This window comes from Sinocyclocheilus grahami, unplaced genomic scaffold, assembly GCF_001515645.1.
Source record: "Sinocyclocheilus grahami isolate Dianchi unplaced genomic scaffold, SAMN03320097.WGS_v1.1 scaffold260.1, whole genome shotgun sequence".
NCBI lineage: Eukaryota > Metazoa > Chordata > Actinopteri > Cypriniformes > Cyprinidae > Sinocyclocheilus > Sinocyclocheilus grahami.
Window position 1 is genome coordinate 275,210 of NW_015505439.1, and position 24,367 is coordinate 299,576.

The following is a 24,367-nucleotide window of genomic DNA, read 5'->3' on the forward strand; positions in this document are numbered from 1 at the left end:
TATTTCCTTATTGGTTATTTTGGGAAAATCCCAGGTATTTTGAGCAGTAGGATTATAAAAAAAGATATGCTAATATAACATCAAATGATAAAAGTACCCTATATAAAACTGCAAAATAAACATTCATCTATCGGTACTTTTGTACTTTCACGCGAGTCAAATTGAAAACTGCGTACTTTTACTTTTACTGGAGTAATATTTTATTATACGGATCTGTAATTTTACTCAAGTACTTGATTTGTGTACTTCGTCCACCACTGCTGAATTAAGCAAAAAGGCAAAAAATAAGTGCATGAATGAATGAATGTGTATGTGATCTTACAAAGTGGTTTGTTTTATAAATATTAATTCATTTTTTTAGTGTAAAATTATTATGAAGACCGGCAGCACAAATGAAACTGTATATGACTCACCAGAGACAGTAACATTGAATCTGTATGTGGTCTTTCTGCTCCTGATGATGATTATTTGATAAAGTCCAGAGTGTGTGTTTCTGGTGTTTGTGATGGTCAGAGATCCAGTCTGATGATCCAGCTTCAGTCTGTCTCTGAATCTCCCGTCAGGATCATCATATGTGCCGAAGATTCCAGCCTTTTTATTGATTTCAGCGATACGAGTCTCTAAAAGTCCAAATGTCCACGTAATTGTCAGGGGCTGGCGTCTGGTGTTCTCCCTCTCACCACCAGAGGTCGCCATCTCCCATCCTCCCGGACTCTTTCTCCGTCACCTTGACACCACACACCTGGGCACCCACTCACACACACACACAGCTGTCGCCCATCCGGGACTCCATCACCTGCACTCCACACACCTGTGCACACACTCACTCTCACACAGCTGTGGCCCGTCATGAGGACTATTTAGGCGCCTTCCCCACGCCACTCGGGGCGGATAATTAATGTTTGGTTGAGTTGTGTCACGAGTATACTGTTTGTTTGTAGTCACGAGGGTTACGAGTGTTTCTAGTGTCTGTTCCGGGACTGATGCAAGCCAGTGGTTGGCCGTATTGCATCAGTGCCCATTTGCGTGTGTCTAGCCTGTTTCAGAGTCTCAGCTCTGTTTATGTTCTGTTTTTTCCTCTGTTTTCCCTGGCAGTAAAATAAAACCTGCATTTGGACCCAAAACCCATGCTCACACGGTGTGATTCCTGACCGCGCCGTGACAGTAATGAGATTCTCTGTCTGTAGTTTAGTGTTAGTCTGTAGAGAGACTGAATCTCCCTCCATCACTGACACTGACTTCACTGCGTCTGGACCAGCAAACACACCTGAAGAACAGACAGACACAGTCAGATTAAGACTTTTAAATAACTTTATGATGGCTTACTAAAGTAAAGATTTGAAATTTACATTTTAAAATGAAATCTGATTAATAGGGGCGTGCGGGGGCCGAAATGAACTCGGGACAAAAGTAACAAAGCGATTTTCTCAGAGCCCTGACTTCATTTGCTATGACAACACGTTCAGCACGCAACCCTTGACGGAGCTGCCCCGCGGTTGTGTCGAGTAGCTACAGTAGATTACTGAAGAGGTACTTTTTTCTGATTACAAGTTGTGTTTCTCGTTTCATGTGTCACAGTAATGAGGAATCTACTACAGCTTATTTAGTGCTGTAACATAGAGGTCTGCGCAGGACTGTTTTTTTAGTCCCGCTCCCGCAAGGTTATATTCCGCTCCAACCCGCTCCCGCTATATATGCTATATATTCACTCTTTGTTCGCCCGCTCCCGCTCGCGCTGTATATGCTATATATTCAGTCTTTGTTCGCCCGCTCCCGCTCGCGCTGTATATGCTATATATTCAGTCTTTGTTCGCCCGCTCCCGCTCGCGCTGTATATGCTATATATTCAGTCTTTGTTCGCCCGCTCCCGCTCGCGCTGTATATGCTATATATTCAGTCTTTGTTCGCCCGCTCCCGCTCGCGCTGTATATGCTATATATTCAGTCTTTGTTCGCCCGCTCCCGCTCGCGCTGTATATGCTATATATTCAGTCTTTGTTCGCCCGCTCCCGCTCGCGCTGTATATGCTATATATTCAGTCTTTGTTCGCCCGCTCCCGCTCGCGCTGTATATGCTATATATTCAGTCTTTGTTCGCCCGCTCCCGCTCGCGCTGTATATGCTATATATTCAGTCTTTGTTCGCCCGCTCCCGCTCGCGCTGTATATGCTATATATTCAGTCTTTGTTCGCCCGCTCCCGCTCGCGCTGTATATGCTATATATTCAGTCTTTGTTCGCCCGCTCCCGCTCGCGCTGTATATGCTATATATTCAGTCTTTGTTCGCCCGCTCCCGCTCGCGCTGTATATGCTATATATTCAGTCTTTGTTCGCCCGCTCCCGCTCGCGCTGTATATGCTATATATTCAGTCTTTGTTCGCCCGCTCCCGCTCGCGCTGTATATGCTATATATTCAGTCTTTGTTCGCCCGCTCCCGCTCGCGCTGTATATGCTATATATTCAGTCTTTGTTCGCCCGCTCCCGCTCGCGCTGTATATGCTATATATTCAGTCTTTGTTCGCCCGCTCCCGCTCGCGCTGTATATGCTATATATTCAGTCTTTGTTCGCCCGCTCCCGCTCGCGCTGTATATGCTATATATTCAGTCTTTGTTCGCCCGCTCCCGCTCGCGCTGTATATGCTATATATTCAGTCTTTGTTCGCCCGCTCCCGCTCGCGCTGTATATGCTATATATTCAGTCTTTGTTCGCCCGCTCCCGCTCGCGCTGTATATGCTATATATTCAGTCTTTGTTCGCCCGCTCCCGCTCGCGCTGTATATGCTATATATTCAGTCTTTGTTCGCCCGCTCCCGCTCGCGCTGTATATGCTATATATTCAGTCTTTGTTCGCCCGCTCCCGCTCGCGCTGTATATGCTATATATTCAGTCTTTGTTCGCCCGCTCCCGCTCGCGCTGTATATGCTATATATTCAGTCTTTGTTCGCCCGCTCCCGCTCGCGCTGTATATGCTATATATTCAGTCTTTGTTCGCCCGCTCCCGCTCGCGCTGTATATGCTATATATTCAGTCTTTGTTCGCCCGCTCCCGCTCGCGCTGTATATGCTATATATTCAGTCTTTGTTCGCCCGCTCCCGCTCGCGCTGTATATGCTATATATTCAGTCTTTGTTCGCCCGCTCCCGCTCGCGCTGTATATGCTATATATTCAGTCTTTGTTCGCCCGCTCCCGCTCGCGCTGTATATGCTATATATTCAGTCTTTGTTCGCCCGCTCCCGCTCGCGCTGTATATGCTATATATTCAGTCTTTGTTCGCCCGCTCCCGCTCGCGCTGTATATGCTATATATTCAGTCTTTGTTCGCCCGCTCCCGCTCGCGCTGTATATGCTATATATTCAGTCTTTGTTCGCCCGCTCCCGCTCGCGCTGTATATGCTATATATTCAGTCTTTGTTCGCCCGCTCCCGCTCGCGCTGTATATGCTATATATTCAGTCTTTGTTCGCCCGCTCCCGCTCGCGCTGTATATGCTATATATTCAGTCTTTGTTCGCCCGCTCCCGCTCGCGCTGTATATGCTATATATTCAGTCTTTGTTCGCCCGCTCCCGCTCGCGCTGTATATGCTATATATTCAGTCTTTGTTCGCCCGCTCCCGCTCGCGCTGTATATGCTATATATTCAGTCTTTGTTCGCCCGCTCCCGCTCGCGCTGTATATGCTATATATTCAGTCTTTGTTCGCCCGCTCCCGCTCGCGCTGTATATGCTATATATTCAGTCTTTGTTCGCCCGCTCCCGCTCGCGCTGTATATGCTATATATTCAGTCTTTGTTCGCCCGCTCCCGCTCGCGCTGTATATGCTATATATTCAGTCTTTGTTCGCCCGCTCCCGCTCGCGCTGTATATGCTATATATTCAGTCTTTGTTCGCCCGCTCCCGCTCGCGCTGTATATGCTATATATTCACACTTTGTTCGCCCGCTCCCGCTATATATGTTATATATTCACTCTTTGTTCGCCCGCTCCCGCTTCTGCTATATATGCTATATATTAATTCTTTGTTCACCCGCTCCCGCTATATATGCTATATATTCACTCTTTGTTCACCCGCTCCCGCTATATATGTTATATATTCACTCTTTATTCGCCCGCTCCCGCTATACATGCTATATATTCACTCTGTTCGCCCGCTCCCGTTTCTGCTATATATGCTATATATTCACTCTTTGTTCGCCCGCTCCCGCTATATATGCTATATATTCATTCTTTGTTCGCCCGCTCCCGCTTCTGCTATATATGCTATATATTAATTCTTTGTTCGCCCGCTCCCGCTATATATGCTATATATTCACTCTTTGTTCGCCCGCTCCCGTTTCTGCTATATATGCTATATATTCATTCTTTGTTCGCCCGCTCCCGCTTCTGCTATATATGCTATATATTAATTCTGTGTTCGCCCGCTCCCGCTATATATGCTATATATTCACTCTTTGTTCGCCCGCTCCCGCTATATATGCTATATATTCACTCTTTGTTCGCCCGCTCCCGCTATATATGCTAGATATTGTAGTGTATAGTAAAGTGATGTGAAACTCATCTCGGCTCAAATAACTGCCTGTTTATTCTGTGTTGATGAGTGTGACCATTTACTTATTTTTTGCTAATTTCACAACATGCAAACTTTAACTGCTTTGAGCTCCAGTACGCTTCAACTTCCTGCAGATCTGTTCAATGGCCTCGTTTTCAACAGAAATAAATTGACCCATAACATGATTACTGAATAGAGAAGTTAAAAGTGTGTGAAAGCAGCCGTTTCATCATGAGATCCTGAGAGTGTTTGGCTTGTTGTTCATTTCTTATCAAATGTCTCAATTATTTCTCCTCTCAGACTGATTTCAGAGTTTCTCTAATGGCTTTATGTTGCAGGAACAGATCATTAATATTCATACAAACATAATCAATGAATACAAATATACCAGGAATCAGGATATTGAATATCTCCAGGAAGGTGAAACACTGCTGTAATCATATCAAATGTTTATTGTAGAATAATAAAATAGAATAGAACATCTAGAGTGGATATGAACATCAAACACCTTAATGTTGAGATTCAAACTAAATTAAGATTTAAACTTACAAACAAAATTAAGTATTTAAGGAAGAGGAATATAGAAAGACTTTAAAAACCAGCAATCAAACATCCTGTTCAGCTCTCCTGGATCTGATGTCATAAACCAGAACAACAACAGCAGCGGCGGCAGCCACGCCCACCAGAGCAGTGACGACCAATCGGATCACAGCTTCAGTAGAACCACAAGTGCGGACAGAGTCTGAGAAATAAAAACATCAAACATGAGTTCAGTTCAGCTCAGTGAATAACGCTAAATATCAGTTACAGCTGTTTTATTTGTCATAGGATTAAAGTAGCTGAATTAAGTAAACTGTAGTAACACTTCAATGTATAGCCCCTATTTAGCCTGTTACATTCCAGATTTATTTGTAACTTTCTATATCAGATTGTTTGTAAAATGCTGTAAATTTGACCAGTCTTGGTTCCAGTTGAGATTTCTTTACATTTCTATAGTTTTGATATTACGTTCATCAATAAATGAGCCTGTGATAATAAATGACTAGGTTGTTTAATTATTTGTGTATAATTATTATGAAGACTAGCAGCACAAACTGCAGTGTAATTGTGACTCACTATAGACAATAACATTAAATGTGTATGTGGTCTTTCTGCCCCTGATGAAGATTATCTGATAAAGTCCAGAGTCTGTGGTTCTGGTGTTTGTGATGGTCAGAGATCCAGTCTGATTATCCAGCTTCACTCTCTCTCTGAATTTCTCATCAGGACCATCAATTATGGAGAATCTTCCAGCCTCTTTATAGATCTGAGCTATAAGAGTCTCTGAAAGTCCAAATGTCCACGTTATCAGATCATGTGTCTGTATTTCAGTAAGACCAAATTCTAGAGAGACTGAATCTCCCTCCATCACCATCTTCACAGCATCTGAATCAGCAAACACACCTGAAGAACAAACAGAAAGTTCCTTTTTTTTCCTGAGCTTTGAGCTCCGCAACATCAAACACAGAAAACACTTTAACTTCAGACGAGAATCACGTCACGACTGAAACTAAAGCTGTTTGGGCTTCAGTGATTTAAATAAAGGACATTAACACATTTCAAACTCACCAGCCAGACGACACAAACACAAACAGAACCAAATGCTGCTAAACATCTTCAGCGGTCGGTCAAATATGAAAAGACAAACTCTTCAGAACTGTTTCCGTAATGACATGAGAGATGAGCTGATGTGAAGCGGCTCTGTAGTAAAGTCATGTGAAACTCCACCGTCAGCTACAATAGCTGAATATTTTTTGCGTAATGTGTCTAAACGTCCGGCTCTTTTTTGTGTGCTTACTTCACGTTAGCTTGACCGCATTGAGCTCCATTAGGCCACAGCTTCCACTTCTGTTCAGTGGCATCATTTTCAACAGAAATAATTTGACCCATAATGTAATCATGTGTTTATTATAGAATAAAATAAAATAAAAAAGAATAGAACATCTTCTAAAGTGGCTATGAACATCAAACATCTTAAGATTGAAATTCAAACTAAGATTCAAACTAACAAACAGAGTTCAGTATTTGAGGAAGAGGAATGTAGAAAGATTTTAAAAATCAGCAATCAAACATTCTGTTCAGCTCTCCTGGATCTGATGTCATAAACCAGAACAACAACAGCAAACTGAAGCAGCTGACGAGTACCGGCGGGTCAAACAAAATGCGGCTCTGGCAGTCGCCATGGCAAAACTTTCGGTCGGCCTCAAAGAGATTCTGGCAAACCATCCGGGAGCTCAGAAGGGGGAAGCAGTGTTCCGCTAACACTGTTTACAATGGAAGTGGTGCGTTGCTGACTTCAACTGAGGTTGTCGTTGGGCCGTGGAAAGAGTACTTTGAGGATCTCCTCAATCCCTCTGACACGCCTTCCGTAAAGGAAGCTGAGGCTGGGGACTCGGTGGGCTCGTCCATCAACCTGGCTGAAGTTGCTGAGATAGTCAAAAAACTCCTCAATGGCAAGGCTCCGGGGGTGGATGAGCTCCGCCCCGAGTTTCTCAAGTCTCTGGATGTTGTGGGGCTGTCTTGGCTGACATGCCTCTGCGGCATTGCGTGGAGCTCGGGAACAGTGCCTCTGGACCGGCAGACCAGGGTGGTGGTCCCTTTTTTTAAGAAAGGGGACCGGAGAGTGTGTTCCAACTATAGGGGGATCACACTCCTCAGCCTCCCTGGGAAAGTCTATGCCAGGGTACGGGAGAGGAGAATCCGACCGATAGTTGAACCTCGGATTCAGGAGGAGCAATGTGGTTTTTGCCCTGGCCGTGGAACACTGGACCAGCTCTATACCCTCACTAGGGTGTTGGAGGGTTCATGGGAGTTTGCCCAACCAGTCCATATGTGTTTTGTGGACCTGGAGAAGGCATTCGACCGTGTCCTCATGGCATCCTGTGGGAGGTACTTCGGGATTATTACTGAATCTCCCTCCATCACTGACACTGACTTCACTGCATCTGAATCAGCAAATACACCTGAAGAACAAACAGACACAGCCAGATTAAGACTTTTAAATAACTTTATGATGGTTTACTATATTAAACCGTTTAAAATACACATTTGAAATTAATTATATCCAAATAACAAAACTAATTAACTGGATCTCTGTGGTCATTTTGAACAAAACTCTTTTTTTCTGATGCAGAAGCTTTGAGCTCCACAACATCAAACACAGAAAACACTTTAACTTCAGATGAGAATCACGTCACGACTGAAACTAAAGCTGTTTGGGCTTCAGTGTTTTTACATAAAGGACATTTAGAAAACAAACAAACATATAAAAACACATTTCAAACTCACCAGCCTGATGCCACAAACAGAACCAAAATCTGTCAAACATCTTCAACGGTTTCAGTCCACAAATATTGAGAGACATTGAGCTGATGTGAGGCTGCTCTGTAGTAAAGTCATGAGAAACTGCACCGTCAGCTGAAATAAGTGTTGATACGTGTGAACATCCACCTCTTTTTGCTGATTAATTCACACTCGCTGAACTTTACTGCTTTGAGCTCCAGTACGCTTCAACTTCTTGCAGTTGTGTTCAATGGTGTCGTTTTCAACAGAAATAAACTGACCCATAACATGATCAGTGACTAGAGAAGTTAAGAGTGTCTTAAAGCAGCTTTTGATCTGCTCATGAGATCCTGAGAGTGTTTGGCTCTGATCTCTCCTGTCACTGTCTTCAGCTCGTTTGTTGATAATTTCTTATCAAATGTTTTTCCTCTCAGACTGATTTCAGAGTTTCTCTAATGGCTTTATGTTCCAGGAACAGATCACCTGCTAGAACTGTGTGTGGAAAAGCATTCTCTGATAAACACAATAAATCAATACAAACATACCAATATCTGTGCAAGAACAGGAAACGCTGCTGTAATCATATCAAATGTTTATTATAGAACAGAATAAAATAGAAAAGAACATCATCTGCGAGATTAACTTCAAACATGTTGAGATTCAGACAAAAAAATAAAGATTCAAATTACGGTTCAAACTAACAAACAAAGTTCACATTTAAGCATTTGAAAATGAGGAATATAGAAAGATTTTAAAAACAAGTAATCAAAAGGATCCTGGATCTGATGTCAAAAACCAGAACAACAACAGCAGCGGCGGCAGCCACGCCCACCAGAGCAGTGACGACCAATCGGATCACAGCTTCAATAGAGTCCCAACTTCGGAGAGAGTCTGAGAAATAAAAACATCAAACATGAGTTCAGCTCAGTGAATAACACTAAATATCAGTTACAGCTGTTTTATTTGTCAAAGGTTTAAAGTAGCTGAATTAAGTAAACTGTTGTAACATTTCAATTTCAGTTTATCATTTCAATGCCAATCATGGCAATTTATTCTTAAAAACGATTAAATCATTCTTACATTCCAGACTTATTTGTAACTTTCTATATCAGATTGTTTGTAAAATGCTGTAAATTTGACCAGTCTGGGTTCCAGTTGAGATTTCTTTAAATTTCAATCGTTTTGAAAAAGAGGAATTTATAAAGCCCTTCAGCCATCGAAACCCAAATGCAGAGCATGATTTATTTTGCGATAAATACCGATCATAAACATCTTAAAGACATTTTATAAACGTCTATTTGACATCTGATAGGAAACGTCCTATAGACGTGTATTGCAGATGAGCAAACACTCCCCTGATAGCACACATACATCACAGAGTCGTCTATGTGACGTCTGCATTACATCTGCAAGACACATTTTTTAGAGTGTTTGCTCATCTGCAATACGTCTATAGGACGTTTCCTATCAGATGTCAAATAGACGTTTAGAAGATGTCTTAAGTCATTAAGCATGAGCCCCGTCAGACTGGTCGTGGTGGCGGTGTTGCAACAATATATAGTGATATTCTCAATGTTACTCAGAAGACAGGATAGAGGTTTAACTCATTCAAAATACTTCTGCTTAATGTTACACTGTCAGATATGCAAAAGAAATCTATCATATCTCTTGCTCTGGCTACTGTGTATAGACCACCAGGGCCATGTACAGATTTCCTAAAAGAATTTGCAGATTTCCTCTCAGACCTATTGGTTACTGTTAGGGATGTAACGATTCACTCAACTCACGATTCGATTCAATTCACGATTTTGATTTCACGATTTGATTCGATTCACTTTTTTTTTAATTTAAGACAAATTATAAATTAAATGTGTCCTTTTATTATTGCTTGGACAAAATACTGTACGTTTCTTTGAGAAATTGAAATATAACACTATAATAATATACTAATATACCACTTGTAAATTATTGCTCTTTTGTTGGTTTTGATTGCTTCTATTGCCTCATTTGTTAGTCGCTTTGGACAAAAGCGTTTGCTAAATAACAACATTTATACATAATGTAAATGTAAATAACAAAACTAAATTTACATTTTAAAACAAGCCCCAAATCAAATAAATAACACAAATAAAAGAAATCTCTAAACAAACTAAGGCTTTTACAGATTTCCTAAAAGAATTTGCAGATTTCCTCTCAGACCTATTGGTTACTGTTAGGGATGTAGCGATTCACTCAACTCACGATTCGATTCAATTCACGATTTTGATTTCACGATTTGATTCGATTCACTTTTTTTTTAATTTAAGACAAATTATAAATTAAATGTGTCCTTTTATTATTGCTTGGACAAAATACTGTACGTTTCTTTGAGAAATTGAAATATAACACTATAATAATATACTAATATACCACTTGTAAATTATTGCTCTTTTGTTGGTTTTGATTTCTTCTATTGCCTCATTTGTTAGTCGCTTTGGACAAAAGCGTTTGCTAAATAACAAAATTTATACATAATGTAAATGTAAATAACAAAACTAAATTTACATTTTAAAACAAGCCCCAAATCAAATAAATAACACAAATAAAAGAAATCTCTAAACAAACTAAGGCTTTGTCTGTGCTCTTTCCATTTAAAATTAGAGGCAACCACAGCATTTTAATCTTGATCCAAACAAAGATGCTGCATACATGCAACATGAGCAGTTTTTAATCTAAATTAGATTGTATAATTTCTAAATTTGAAGCAAAAACAGAATGGTTTGACTTCAGTTTTGTGAAAATATGCATAAAAATTATCTGCATGAAACAAACAGCAGACGAGCTGAACGAGACGCAGATTCACTCTCCGCCTCCCAAGTAGCCTCTCTTAGACCTTCTGACACCCCGTTCATCTCCGAGTACAGAGGAAAATGTGTTTTTTGCAAACAACGGGTCCGTTCAAGCACCCGAGCAATCAGCTGCTGTTATAGCGGGAAAAATAAAACACAAACATTTTCAAAAAGATAGCAAACTTCCTCTTCCATTACTCATGAGTATTCTGCCCCCGTGGGGCCAGTCACTCGAGTTGATCCAACCCCTTGCCTTTTATGAAGTGCATGGACGCGGCTCTCTCCCCTCTGAGACAGATGGGAATTCACATTCTCAACTACCTTGATGACTGGCTCGTTCTGGCCCAGTCGGAGGCAGAACTAGTATCACACAGGACCCTCCTCCTCAGCCACCTAGAGTGCCTGGGACTCAGGGTCAATTTTGTCAAGAGCGCATTGTTCCCCAGCCAGCGAATATCGTTCCTGGGAACAATTTTCGATTCCGCCCAAATGAGAGCTGTAGTCACGCCGGAATGGGCTCTGGCCATACGGAGGCTGGCGAAATCCTTCGAGATTGGTACCACTTGCCCTCTCAAATTGTTTCAGAGGCATCATGGCTGCGGCATCATGGCTGCGGCATCACCAGCGCTACAGTTGGGTCTTCTTCTTCTTCAGCACTGGCTGAAACCACGGGTTCCATCCCATGCATGGCATCATGGATGCCTGCAGATCAGGGTGAATCAGGCCTGTATAACAGCCCTGGCCCCCTGGAAGAGCTCTCGCTGGATGGAACAGGGCGTGACCATGGGAATGGTTTGCAGAAGGACAGTTGGCACGACAGATGCCTCCAACACAGGTTGGGGAGCGCTGTGCGAATGCATAACGATTTTTGGCCCCTGGTCGAAGGCGGAGAAAGGCTTCCACATCAACTGCCTGGAAATGCTAGCAGTGTGTCGAGCCTGTCAGTTCTTTCTGCCAGTCCTAAAAGGGCACCATGTGCTAATCCGGTCGGACAACATGTCAGTGGTGTCCTACATAAATCGCCAAGGAGGCCTCTCCTCGAAGCGTCTCTTCATTCTGGTAGAGCGCCTCCTGGAATGGGCTCAACTCAACCTGCGCTCGCTGAGAGCGGCGCATATACCGGGCAAATTGAATCAAGGAGCGGACATGTTATCAAGGAGCAATGTTCCCTCAGAGGAGTGGACGCTCCATCCGCAGACAGTTCAGACGATCTGGGAGATCTTCGGCGAGGCTGAGGGAGACCTCTTCGCCTCAGAAGACAACTCTCACTGCCCAATTTATTACTCAAAGACCAATGAAGAGACGCTTCGAGGAGAGGCCTCCTTGGCGATTGGCCCAACCTTCTTCTCTATGCATTTCCCCTGATCACCCTGATCCCACAGGTAATCAGGCGAATCAGGGAACAAAAACACAAGGTTCTCCTGGTGGCTCTCTGAATGAACCAGCTGTAGATATTAGAGCTGACTTAGCTGTTGGTAGCGTCCCCTTGGCCCATTCCGTTGAGACTGGATCTCCCTATGTGGCACCCTCGGCCCGATCTATGGGCCCTACACCTTTGGCCACTTGACGGGAGCCTTCGAGCCTCCCAAAGCGAGTCTTAAACACAATTTCTGTGGCTAGAGCCCCATCTACGAGATGCCTCTATGTCCTTAAGTGGTCTATTTTCTCCACTTGGTGTCTAAACCGCGACAAAGACCCTCCTACTTCGGATCTGTCAGAGGTGTTGTCATTCCTGCAAAAGCTGCTGGATAAGGGACGCTCCCTATCCGCTCTCAAAGTCTATGTGGCAGCTATAGTGGCCTCTCATGCCCCTATTGCGGGCCAATCGGAGGGCAGAAACAGCGCGGTTATCTGCTACTTAAGGGGCACCAGGAGGCTGAATCCGCCTCGTCCCCTAACCGTCCCTTCATGGGATCTGCCCACTGTGCTGAGGGCCCTGAAGGGCCCTCCTTTTGAGCCGCTACAGTCTACCAACATTCGGTCATTGTCACTGAAGACTGCTCTGGCACTAGCATCAGTAAAGCGAATAGGGGACCTGCGGGCGCTCTCCATTAGCCCTGCCTGCCTGGAATTCGGGCCTAACAACTGTAAGGTCGTCTTAAAACCAAAGCATGGTTACGTACCATAGGTGCTCTCCACTCCATTCAGAGCACAGGTCATTACTCTCTCTGCGCTTCCTCCCTCTGAAGAGGACAGAGAGTTATCTCTGCTCTGCCCCGTCAGAGCTCTGAGAATTTACATTGAGCGCTCCGCCCCTTATAGACAGTCGGAACAACTCTTTGTCAGCTTCGGTAACTGCACCAAAGGGCATCCGGTCACGAAGCAAAGACTCTCTAGATGGATAGTAGACGCCATCACGCTAGCATACTCTTCCTTGGGCCTTCAATGTCCCATCGGAGTATGGGCCCATTCTACTAGAGGCATCGCCTCGTCTTGGGCATGGTCCAGCAGTGTGTCCGTTGCGGATATAGCCGGCTGGGCCTCGCCATCCACATTCGCAAAGTTTTACAACCTGGAAGTCCGGGCCTTGCAGGCCAGGATCCTCTCCGCTTGAAGAGACACGCGCCGCGTTACACAAACAGATCTGACAGAGAGCCCTTGACCATATCGCTCAAGCTCTCTGGCATTAGTTCACCTGTCAGCTCTTGACCCCTGGGTGCCGAAGTTGCAGGAGTACTCTGGAACGATTAACCAGGCCAGGTGTGACCTCACGAAGCTCAGCCCGTTTTAGCCTTGGGTTGTTGTAAACTTCGCTGTGGGCATTGTTTGCTTATGGAAGTTATGATACTTATAGTTGTTCCTCTACCATAGCACGGCGTGATTGTACTGTGTTCCCATAGCATCTTAACACACGCAGTACGAGTGTAGTATCGACAGGGAACGTACTCGGTTACTAACGTACCCTCGGTTCCCTGAGATACGGGAACGAGTACTGTGTTGCTAGCCGTGCTATGTAGCCGTACAACTCAGTCGTCGCTTCAGTCGAAGTAACCTGAGAATCCTGTGGCGAACGTCTGCTTATAAAGCCAGATGCCCTGTGCATTCTGGCGGGCTTTGTTGCCATAGGCTCATGCAGCTCCGCTTCAAAAAAAGGCTTCAGTTCAGGAGAAAAAAGGCTTTTTCCTATAGCGTCTTAGCAGACACAGTACTCGTTCCCATATCTCAGGGAACCGAGGTTACGTTAGTAACCGAGTACGTTTTTATTTAGCACAGTGGCTAGATTAACTAATAACCAGACGCTACCCGATCTAAATATTCCCTCACAGTTTGAATTTTGAATGATTTTGAATTTTGAATTTTTTCACTCATAAAATAGATAACATCAGAAATACAATAACAAATGTAGATTCTACAGCATCTAATACTTAAGCTTCATTCATCGCACCGAAAGAAAAACTGCAGTGCTTTACAAATATAGGACAGGATGAGCTAAATAACTTATCACTGCATCTAAACCAACATGCCTGTTAGATCCTGTACCCAGTAAATTACTGAAAGAGTTGTTACCTGCAGCAGAAGAACTACTTCTCAATATTATTAACTCATCATTATCTTTAGGTCATAAAATACGTGTTGCCCCTTGTTAATATTATTATACGGGATTAGTTTCCACTGTTATGCCGATGATACTCAACTATATATCTCAACAAGACCAGATGAAACTTCTAAATTATCTAAGCTAACGGAGTGTGTTAAAAATGTAAAAGATTGGATGACCAATAATTTTCTCCTATTGAATTCAGATAAGAGAGAGATATTACTTATTGTACCAAAAAGCAGTACACAGAATCTTTTGGATTACAATTTGCAACAAGACGGATATACTGTTACTTCCTCTACAGTCAAAAATCTGGGTGTTAAATTAGACAGCAACTTGTCTTTTGAAAATCATATTTCCCATAGTTCCCACAAAAACAGCATTCTTCCATCTTAGAAACATTGCCAAGTTACGAAACATGTTGCCTGTTTCTGATGCAGAAAAGCTAGTTCATGCATTCATGACCTCTAGACTGGACTATTGTAATGCACTGCTAGCTGGTTGCCCAGCATCTTCAATAAACAAGCTACAGGTAGTCCAAAATACAGTGGTTAGAGTCCTAACCAGGTCAAGAAAATATGATCATATTACCCAAATTTTACAGTCTCTGCACTGGCTACCTGTTAAGTTCCGTATCAGTTACAAAATATTATTACTTACCTTCAAGGCCCTTAATGGGTTAGCTCCTGCATACCTAACTAGTCTTCTACCACACTACAATCCATCAGGCTCCCTAAGGTTGCAAAATTCTGGACTTTTGGTAGTACTTAAGATAGCAAAGTCCACTAAAGGAGGTAGAGCTTTTTCGCATTTGGCTCCCAAACTCTGGAATAGCCTTCCTAATAATGTTTGAGGTTCAGACACACTCTCTCTGTTTAAATCTAGATCTGGACTTTTGGTAGTACCTAGGATAGCAAAGTCACTAAAGGAGGTAGAGCTTTTTTCGCAAACTCTGGAATAGCCTTCCTGATAAACGTTCGGGGTTCAGACACACTCTCTCTGTTTAAATCTAGATTAAAGACACATCTCTTTGGCCAAGCATTCAAATAATGTATCTCATAATCTTGTACTGCAGTTATATCTGATCAAATGCACATTATTATTCTTTAGCATGGGATGAACAAATCAATTTTGCTTGGTTGGAACAGCAGCTACGCTAATTATGTCTCTATTTGTTCCTCGGTTTCTGCCACAGGATTGACATCAGAATTGACACAACTAGGAATTACACAAGCTTCAGTCTGGATCCAGCCCTTACAAAGACCTGAGATGACTGAACACCTGAGAAGAGATGATATCAACCGCTCAGAGGACCTCAGATGATGCCAACCCTGAAACAACATAAACTACCAAATTTTGCTACAAGTTTGATTGCAACATATAATCATTGCTGTTAATAGTGTTCATCGTCTGTTTGATTACGTCTTTAACTGAATTTTACAGTACATTTCTGCCATATGTACATCAATTTGACATAGTCACTACTGACAAGCTACTACTAAATATATCGTAGAAACTTAATTTTCTGTAAAGCTGCTTTGCAATGATCTGTATTGTGAAAAGCGCTATTCAAATAAACTTGAATTGAATTTAATTGAAGATGTTTATGATTTAGAATGTATGTAAAACTGACATCTTACAGACGTCTATCAGCTGTTTGTACACATTAGATGCATTCCAGATGAAGTGATCTTTAACAGCCATCTTGCAGACATATGTGTGCTATCTGAGTCTAAAAAATACGTCTTGCAGATGTAAATGCAGACGTCAAATAGACGTCTCTGTGATGTACGTGTGCTATCAGGGACAGCGTTGCTGTGGATGACATCGAATATTGGGAAATACTTTAATAAAGTGATTGACCAATCAGAATTGAGTATTCCACAAAGCTGCGTAGTAAACACTAATACCAGCGCTGCTGTACCTGAACATGTGTGACAGAGTTGACTGATGTCCAGATGTTGAGTCTGCTTGCTGATGGGATTGTTGAGCACACAGCTGTAGCTGTTTTTATCCTGATATTCCACCTCCAGAGGTAGAGAGAGACTGATGCTGAGATCAGATGCACTGATGCTGGACAATAAACTGTTTCCTTTGTACCAGGAGAGAGTCACGTCACTCACATTCAACACTGAACACACCAGTGAACATGATGATGATGATGATGAAGAAAGTATTCTGCTGAAGACAGGAACAGGCAGACGAGCTGGAAGCATGAGAGAATAATCAATGAGTGTTTAATGTAGATTTTGTTAGTCTTCATCTTAATTACTTTCTCAAACCCCCAAAATTGTAATTTTGTGTCTGAAATGGGCCACACCATTGACCTGAGCTAATACGTTTATTCATTGAGGACATGCATTTATTGCATGGATGGAGCAAGAAAGAACATAGGCCTATTATGCACAGCTCAGTTGAATGATAAAGTTTGTCCTTTTTAACTGAAAGTACAAAGCCAAATCTTTGCAAAAGGACAGAAACTCTGAAATAAGAGCACACAGTTTATCTGTCAATCAGATGCACATGAGACGAAAAGGGTCGGCTGAAGACCTATCGTCATGCTATAAAATGTTCAGTATAAATAAATACAGCTGATGCAAATAAAGGGCAAAAAAATAACGCATCAATAAATGTGTATGTGATATTAAATGACTAGGTTGTTTAATTATTTGTGTATAATTATTAAGACTAGCAGCACAAACTGCAGTGTAATTGTGACTCACCAGAGACAGTAACATTGAATCTGTATGTTTTCTCTGTCCCACTCCTGAAGATGGTTATCCGATAAAGTCCAGAGTCTGTGTTTCTGGTGTTAGTGATGGTCAGAGATCCAGTCTGATGATCCAGCTTCAGTCTGTCTCTGAATCTCTCATCAGGACCATCATATGTGCCGAAGATTCCAGTCTTTTTATTGATTTCAGCGATACGAGTCTCTGAAAGTCCAAATGTCCACGTAATGAGATTCTCTGTCTGTAGTTTAGTGTTAGTCTGTAGAGAGACTGAATCTCCCTCCATCACTGACACTGACTTCACTGCGTCTGGACCAGCAAACACACCTGAAGAACAAACAGACACAGTGTTTGTCTCAGATTAAGACTTTAAATAACTTTATGATGGTTTTCTAAAGTAAACGGTTCGAAATTTACATTTCGAAAAATTACTAAGACTAGCAGCACAAACTGCAGTGTAATTGTGACTCACCAGAGACAGTAACATTGAATCTGTATGTTTTCTCTGTCCCACTCCTGAAGATGGTTATCCGATAAAGTCCAGAGTCTGTGTTTCTGGTGTTACCATGCTCACACGGTGTGATTCCTGACCGCGCCGTGAACGTAATGAGATTCTCTGTCTGTAGTTTAGTGTTAGTCTGTAGAGAGACTGAATCTCCCTCCATCACTGACACTGACTTCACTGCGTCTGGACCAGCAAACACACCTGAAGAACAAACAGACACAGTGTTTGTCTCAGATTAAGACTTTAAATAACTTTATGATGGTTTTCTAAAGTAAACGGTTCGAAATTTACATTTCGAAAAATTACTAATATCCAAACAAAACTGATTATTAACTGCATCTTTGTGGTGAATCTAAATAAAAATCTTTTTTGAGCTCCACAACATCAAACACAGAAAACACTTTAACTTCAGACGAGAATCACGTCACGACTGAAACTAAAGCTGTTTGGGCTTCAGTGATTTAAATAAAGGACATTAACACATTTCAAACTCACCAGCCAGATGACACAAACACAAACAGAACCAAATGCTGTGAAACATCTTCATCGGTCTCAGTCCACAAATATGAAAAGACAAACTCTTCAGAACTGTTTCCGTAATGACATGAGAGATGAGCTGATGTGAAGCGGCTCTGTAGTAAAGTCATGTGAAAATTAGTGTAAAATAGTGTAATGTGTCTAAACATCCGGCTCTTTTTTGTGTGCTTACTTCATGTTAGCTTGACCGCTTTAAGCTCCAGTAGACCACAGCTTCCTCTTCTGTTCAGTGGCATCATTTTCAACAGAAATAAATTGACCCATAACATGATGACTGAATAGAGAAGTCAAACGTGTCTTAAAGCAGCCGTTTCATCATGAGATCCTGAGAGTGTCTGGCTCTGGTCCTGCAACTGTCTTTAGCTCATTTGGTGTTCGTTTCTCAAATGTTTCTCCTCTCAGACTGATTTCAGTGTTTCTTTAATGGCTTTATGTTGCAGGAGCAGATCATCAACTGTGTGTAGAAAAGTGTTCTCTTATATTTTAATTTGATTAATTTTCATATAAACACAATCAATGAATACAAACATGCCAGGATACTGAATATCTGTGCCAGGAACAGGAAACAAACACTGCTGTAATCATGTGTTTATTATAGAATAGAACAAGATAAAATAGAATAGAACGTCTTCTAAAGTGGATATGAACATCAAACATCTTAATGTTGAAATTCAAACTAAGATTCAAATTAAGATTCAAACTAACAAACAAAGTTCACATTTAAGCATTTGAAGATGCGGAATATAGAAAGACTTTAAAAACCAGCAATCAAACATTCTGTTCAGCTCTCCTGGATCTGATGTTATAAACCAGAACAACAACAGCAGCGGCGGCAGCCACGCCCACCAGAGCAGTGACGACCAATCGGATCACAGCTTCAGTAGAACCACAAGTGTGGACAGAGTCTGAGGAATAAAAACATCAAACATGAGTTCAGTTCAGCTCAGTGAATAACGCTAAATATCAGTTACAGCTGTTTTATTTGTCATAGGATTAAAGTAGCTGAATTAAGTAGGCTAAAGTATCATTTCAATTTCAATTTATCATTTTAATTCCAATCATGTCAATTTGATGATAAAGGCATTTATAATGTTACAAAAGATTTCTATTTCAGACAAATACACTCTTAAAAATAACAGTGCTTCAAAAGGTACTTCAAGCGATGCCATAGAAGAACCATTTTTGGTTCCACAAAGAACCATTCAGGCAAAGGTTCTTTAAAGAACCATCTCTTTCTTACCTTTTTATAATCTGAAGAACCTTCTTTCGCCACAAAGAAGCTTTTGTGAAACAGAAAGGTTCTTCAGATGTTAAAGGTTCTTTATGGAACCATTTAGACAAAAAGGTTCTTCTATGGCATCGTGAAGCAGCTTTATTTTTAAGAGTGTAGGGTTCATATCGATATCGGAATTATATCGTATCGACTGAAATTAAGAAATATACCGTGATATAAATTTAGGCCATATCGTCCAGCCCTAACTTCATGTCTTGTTCAATTCATGCGATAAACGCATGTCCCTGCTGAGCTGTGGACTATGACTTCACGGGCAAAGCAAACAAAATTACAATTTATGTATCATCATTTTTTTTTTTTTTTTACAAATAAAGCTTCATATTATGAGAGGGGTACTTTCTACGACCTTTATCCTGCAGTCATCATGGTGAGATTAGGTTCCTTCAATCTAAAAAAAAACAAGAATCGAAAAAGAATCGATTCTTTGACTCGAATCCTATCGATTCCAGAACCAGAAATTTGAATCGATTCCAAAAATTTCGGAATCGAACAGCCCTATGTACGAGAGACTTCAGGCCTGTAAGAAGGGAATGCAGGTAAGCGATCATGTCCAGCGCTGCCAGAGGAACCGCTTCAATTAAAGCAGTGCATTAATATCCGTTATTCAAAGTCTAATTTAAACAATAAAACAAACACATTTTTAGGATTTTATAAAGTTTAAAAAACAATTTACAAAAAAGTGCTTCAGAAATATGTAAGATTCTGCACATAATCAAACACAGATTTTCATTTGAACATTTAAAAATCTGTACTACATAAATACAGCATGCATTTAAAAAAAAAAGGTGGGGGTGAGGTGTGAGGTGGGGGGCTTATTGGCTCAGTGGTAAACCAGAAAAATTTTAAATGGCACTTCACGCCCAAAAGGTTGCCGACCCATGGCTTAAGTCTTAAGACTTAAGTAATAACTGAGACACAATATGGCGCCAGATGCATTTGTATGAATCAAGAGAGCACGAGTCCACGCCTAAACTAAATATGCGATCTGAAATTGCTGTGGACGACAGCGGATATGAGGAAATACTTGAATCAAGCGACTAGCCAATCAGAATCGAGTTTTCCATAAAGTCGCATAATAAACACTAATATTAGCGCTTCTGTACCTGAACATGTGTGACATATGCCTTGACCAAACACCCACACTTGCGGTCTTTGCACTTGACCACTTGAACATTTATATGACGTATTTCCTGTATTTGGCCGAAGTGTTCAAGTGAGGATGAAGACCACAAGTGTGTGTCGAACTTTTCATTACCTGATGGGACACACTTGTAGTGTTGTAAAAATGCAAGTGTTTACATAGCTTTATTTTAATTTTAAATACTTTGCATTTTAAAATCAACTTCTAAATCTCTGTTCAGTAGTCCCTATAACATGACCATTTTAATTTGTGGTGCTTCTAATTAAGTGATAAAAAGCAGTTGTAAATGTTGTACAAAATTAATATCACCACTACTCATCGTTGCACCAATAAAACGTAAAAACACTGTTTTTCTACCAAATTATATGTAATATCTAATTATTATATTAATATTTAACTTGCATTGGAAAGGTTTCCGTGACCTCTCGCGAGATCTCGGTAGAGTCTCACGGTTTATTTCCAGAACATGATGCATGATGGGATACACTAAGCCTCGAATAGCGCTCCGGAGCGGTATTCGAGATAGTGTGGGTTTAGTGTGCGTTAAGGGCACTGCACCCTGGTATTTTTAAGACCTGGGTCAGTCTTGCGCACTTACTTCCTGTCAGGATAACAGGATAACACGCGCTCTCAAGTGGCCAAGACCGCAAGTGTGTGTATTTGGACAAGGGGAGAGTCAGGGGCGGACCTAACCCTTGCTTGCTTTCTATCTCACAGTTTATAGTTTATTTACCCCTTCACAACTTCAGTAAATAATTAGTCAACCTGATGCTGTTCTAAATCTAAAGCCATATTAGGCTACCTTATTTTTTTCTGATCACAAAAGAAGACATTATCAAAGAAATAAAAAAAAAACTCCAGTCATCGCATTTGTTCGATTGTGAAACATCAAGACAAATAAAATCATGACATGAAACACTTTCTTCACTGAGGTGAATATCTCTGTTCTGAGACAGTGAGACAGGGTTATAAAACCTATAGAAAATGCGCAAAAAGTGCTCCAGAACACCAATATACACTGGAGCGTTCGCCAAATACATTTCGCCAATCAAATGGGGCCCCCATGATTCCCCGTGGCCCTAAGCGGCCACTTACCTCGCTTATTGGTTAAGTCCACCCCTGGACAGAGTTGAGTGATGTCCAGATGTTGAGTCTGGTTGCTGATGGGATTGTTGAGCACACAGCTGTAGCTGTTTTTATCCTGATATTCCACCTCCAGAGGTAGAGAGAGACTGATGCTGAGATCAGACACACTGATGCTGGACAATAAACTGTTTCCTTTGTACCAGGAGAGAGTCACATGATCCACATTCACCACTGAACACACCAGTGAACATGATGATGATGAAGAAGATGAAGAAAAGATTCTGCTGAAGACAGGAACAGGCAGACGAGCTGGAAGCATGAGAGAATAAGTCAGTGAGTGTTTAATGTAGATTCTGTTAGTCTTGATATTAATTACTTTCTCAAACCCTCAAAAATTTTAATTTTGCGTCTGAAATGGGCCACACCATTGACCTGAGCTAATACATTGAGGACATGCATTTATTGCGTGGATGGAGCAAGAAAGAACATAGGCCTAATGCAAGTGTTAAAGTACATGTGCACAGCTCAGTTGAATGACTGTCAAACATCTTCAAATGTTTCAGTCCACAAATATGAAGAGACACACTCTTGAGCTGATGTGAGGTTGCTCTGTAGTAAAGTCATGAGAAACTCCACCGTCAGCTAAATAACTGCTTATTTATTCAGTGTTGATGTGTGTCACCGTCCAGCTTTTTTTAGCTAGAGTAGGCCACAGCTTCCTGTAGATCAATGGCATCATTTTCAACAGAAAAAAACTGACAGAAATTAACATGTTAAAAGTGTCTTAAAGTGGTCGTTTCATCAAGAGATCCTGAGAGTGTTTGGCTCTGACTCACAAACCAAGCTGGTCACAGTAGCCTAGCTTCAGTGAATCACATTAGCTGTTTACTACAGTGATTGTTTATGTGAAGAGTAGTCTGTAAACAACATTTAACTTAATGTAAAGCTTTACATGTGGCGCTGTGCTGAACTCATTCAAATATACTTTGTTCGTATTCCTCCAGGAGGCACTCAACATAAAAAACCATAATAAAACATAGATTGACTCTTGACGCTCAGAGTGAGAGAACTTTATTGATAAATGTAAGTAAATACATATGGCAAATATACAGCAGTCAAGTGAGATCTGTGTGTCTTATCTGAAGGAAATATAAACAAACTGCATGAGAAGATTAGATTATAAAATATAATTAAAAATGAAAGCGTTATATTAAATAATCTAGCGTGAGCAAAGCAATATTTGGTAATCTTCTTGCAGTTTGAGCATTAATGAGAGAATATGTTATGGTTTGTTCTCAAATAAAATCTGAACAAAACACTCAGAAACCCCTCACTTCAGAAACCCCTGCATACTGCAGAAACAGTATGCTTGCATGCCATTGGGAACACTCTCTCTCAGTGATGCCATTCTTGCTGCATGGTTGCTACAGCAACACATCAAAATGAGGCTGAGCTGTTGTGGGGGAATCCTAAGCCCCTCCCCTCTGCTGATGTATGATAGGAGTGGCTCCGCCTCCCCAAGCCCCGCCCCCGTGCATATGTTCCTGCTCTGATAAGAGAGTCTCCTAACGCTCTCTCGTCCCGTCTCTCTCTCTCTCCATCCGTCTCTGTGCAGACAGACAGTCGGCAGCATGTCGGACTTCAGTGCAGCTCCGGCGCAGAGCAAAAGCAAAGCCAAACCCTGCAAGAGAGGCAGTTTACCCAGCCGGACCAGCCCGGGTGAGTGCCGCCGCAGCGGGGAGACAGAAGGGCTGAGAGATAGACAGGGTGGGGTGTGATAGGGGACCATATCTTCAAGCAGTTCAGGCCAGTTTAGAGTTTGTTTTCTTTTTGAGTGCTTTTTTAATCAGCAAAATAGATGCCATATTAAAATAAATATTTTAAAATATTTATTAAATATAATTTTATTTAAACTGTTTTTTGTTAAATTATTTTTAAATGATGTTAAATGTATTTACTAATGTCCGTTGCACTGGTCAAACACATGTGAGCTGAATTAGTAATGGTCCGTGTTTCAGTCTGACCTCGGAACAGAAACGACCAACTTTCATCATTTTCCAGCCAGTTTCGTTGGTTTCGTCCTGAACGCTTCAATATATTAATGAAAAGTGCAGGAATGTGGGATTGTGGGAAAGTGTTGGTCCAGGCGTGAGAGCTCATGCATTACACAGGAGCTTGTATTGAGCCTGCAACCTTCTGCTTTATCTGAAAGAGACGAGAACGCAACGATTACAAGAAAATTCAGTTAAGTGCACAATATTATATGAGTCTAGGATATGTCTTAGTGAATGATTGCACAGGAGAAAAAAGAAGATAAAAAAAAAATTTGGAGAGAAAAAAAGTGTAAACTAATGAAGAGAACATGAGTGAGAAACATAATATTTTAAGCTTAACATTTTGACAGTCCAAAACACAGATGAATATCTATTTGCAACCATTTAGATTGAAAAACAACTTTACATTTAAAAATAACATCATAAATACTAGTAATATTACTAAAAATAATACATGCATACTAATATAATTATAAATAAATAATTATATTATATATAATAAATACATACTAATGTAATTATAATTACAACTTCTAATTTAAAAAAAAAAATATATATATATATATATATATATTTATTTATTTAATTTTTTTATTCTTAATTTTTTTTTATTGTTATATCTTAGCTGACCTGTACTGGACTTTACATGGAAAATGTTTTATTATTACACAACAAGCCATTTTGTATTTCTGTTGGGTTTGTTGTAGAGCTCCATCTGCTGGACAGTGTGAGTGTGTGAGTGTGTGTGTGTGTGTGTGTGTGTGTGTGTGTGAGTGTGTGTGTGTGTGTGTGTGT

At 41.1% G+C, this 24,367-nt stretch overlaps 1 pseudogene; it reads left to right on the forward strand.

The window, feature by feature from the left end:
* The first annotated feature begins 23,068 nt into the window (after positions 1-23,068).
* The window catches only part of LOC107599103 (AMP deaminase 2-like), a 20,903-nt pseudogene continuing 19,604 nt past the window's right edge, over positions 23,069-24,367 (forward strand).